Genomic DNA, 2,500 nt, shown 5'->3' on the forward strand with positions numbered 1-2,500 from the left:
CAAAACTAATTAAGGAAATAAAGAGAGAGAAATAAAATTTAAAAGCGCGAACTTATGGTGTTATGGTGGTGGTTTGTGGTTGAGGGAGATCGCGTGTGGTTGAAGATTGCGTGTGGTTGCCGGTTATAGCCTGGTTGCGGCGCGGGGGAGGAGCGGGAAGGGCGGTTGTGGTTAGTGCAGAGGGACAGCGAGAAGAGTGGTTGTGGTTAGCGCAGAGGATAAGGGAGAATGGTGGTTGTGGTTGTGAAATAGTGGTTGTGGTTGGTGCAGAAGAGAAGCGAGAAGGGCGGGTGTGGGTGGCGTAGGAGAAGCGGGAATGGTGGTTGTGGTTGGCGTAGGAGAAGCGGGAATGGTAGTTGTGGTTGTGGTGGGCGCAGAGGAATAGCGAGAACGGTGGTTGTGCTTGTGACTGTGGTTGGTGCAGAAGAGAAGCGAGAACGGCGGCTGTGGTTGTGGAACGGTGGTTGTGGTTGGCGCAGAGGAGAGGTCGGAATGGTGGTGGAGAATGGAAGGTGGAGGGTGAGGGTGAGAAGAGAGAGAGGAAGGGGAAGGGGGTGGAGAGAGGAAGGGTGAGGGTGAGGGTGAGAAGAGAGAGAGAGGTAGGGGGATGGGGAGGAGAGAGAGGAAAGGGGAAGGGAAGGGGGAGGTGGAGGAGAGAGAGGAAGGGGAAGAGGGAAGGGGAGGGGAAGGGGAAGGGAAAGGGGGAAGTGGAGGAGAACGTAGCATTCGGAGCATGTTAGAGAACACGCTCTCCTTCACCCCCCCCCCCCCCGTCGTCCTCCTTCCCCCTCCCCCCATTGCTTGCTTTGCGAGTTGAGAACAAGCACACTGCCTCTTCGATTTCGCCAGCGTTGTTGTGTGTGTGTGGTGGGGTGGGGTGGGGGGGTCGCTGGGTGTTAGTGTGAGTGTGGGTTTATGTGTGTGTTGCATGTTGTTTGTTGTATGTATATGTGTGTATGTGTGTGCGTGTGCGGGTGTGTGCTTTGCGTTCACTTGTAACGACACATCGTTCCGTCGTCTTTGGGTGGGGTGGCGGGGGGGGGGGCGAAGGGCGACTTCAACGCTGCCAGAACACGTGATCTTTTGCACTATTTTTTTCCTTATAAGGGGAAAGGAAAAAAAAAGAGGGAAACGAGGTGGTGAATCGGGACCGAACGACCGATTCCCGACGACCGATTCCCGACGGCCGATTCCCGACGGCCGATTCCCGACGGCCGATTCCCGACGACCGATTCCCGACGACCGATTCCCGACGGGCGCGCGCGTGTGACGACCAGCTGCTGCGACAGGAACGAACAGGCCAGAGCAAATGGTGGATGTGTGCGTCTGTGCCTTTATGTGTGTGTGTGTATGTGTGCGTGTATATGTACGTGCGGGCGACTTAGATCAGACTCCACGTTCTCGACTCGGAGGAGGGGGAAGGCGGGGGAAGGGGAGGGGGAAGGATGGAGGGAGGGAAAGACAGGAAGGAAGGGTGGAAGTAAGGGAAGGAAGGGGGGAGGGTGGGAAGGGTGGAAGTGAGGGAAAGGGGAAGAGGAGGAAGGAGGGAGGAGGAAGGGAGAGAAAGGAGGAAGGAGGGAGGAGGAAGGGAGAGAAAGGAGGAAGAGGAGGAAGGAGGGAGGAGGGAGGGAAAGAAAGGAGAGGACGGTAGAAGTGAGCAAAGAACGGAAAGAGCGGAGAGCGAAGGAAAGGAGGGGTAGGGGAAGAGGGAAGAGAAAATGACGACGCAAGGAGGAAGTGATGAAATGGGAAAGGAGGAAGAAGGAAAGGTAAAAAAGGGAGGGGAAGAGGTAATAGGAAGGAGGAGAGGGGAACGATAATATTGGGGTAATTCATTGTGATTATTTTTATTATTGTTATTATCATCATCATCATCATTATTTTTGTTATAGTTATTATCATTACTATTGTGTTTGTTATCATCATCATCATTATTATTATTATTATTATTATTATTATTATTATTATTATTATTATTATTATTATTATTATTATTATTATGGTTATGGTTATGGTTATGGTTATGATTATGATTATGATTATGAGTATTATTGTCATTACCATCTTAATATTGATTATCATCATCATTACTACTACTACTACTAATAGTTATAATAATAGTTATTACGAGTCTCATTACCATTACATTATTGCCCATTGCTTTTAATAATCTATTACTATCATTGTTACCATTTACTACTACTATTACCATTACTGTTATTATCATTCATTATGACATTCTTATCACCATCACCATTTAATATTTCCTTTTTTCCTGCGTTTTTATCCTGCAAAGAAAACAAGAAACACACACACACACACACACACACACACACACACACACACACACACACACACACACACACACACACACACACACACACACACACACGCACACGCACACGCACACGCACACGCACACACGCACGCAATCTCTATAAGTAGCGTAACTGATATATTTTTTTTATTTCCCTTTCCAGGTACGTGTCGAGATTTTGTA

General features: G+C 48.7%; 2 protein-coding genes across 2 annotated transcripts in view; one reads left to right on the plus strand and one right to left on the minus strand.

Annotated features, from left to right (window-relative positions):
• The window catches only part of LOC113814679 (cyclin-I), a 115,637-nt gene that overhangs the window by 27,582 nt on the left and 85,555 nt on the right, over nucleotides 1-2,500 (plus strand). The window lies entirely within an intron of this gene.
• Nucleotides 1-2,500, minus strand: part of LOC113800248 (uncharacterized) — an 18,410-nt gene that overhangs the window by 13,412 nt on the left and 2,498 nt on the right. The window lies entirely within an intron of this gene.

This window comes from Penaeus vannamei, chromosome 39, assembly GCF_042767895.1.
Source record: "Penaeus vannamei isolate JL-2024 chromosome 39, ASM4276789v1, whole genome shotgun sequence".
In the NCBI taxonomy this organism is placed as follows: domain Eukaryota; kingdom Metazoa; phylum Arthropoda; class Malacostraca; order Decapoda; family Penaeidae; genus Penaeus; species Penaeus vannamei.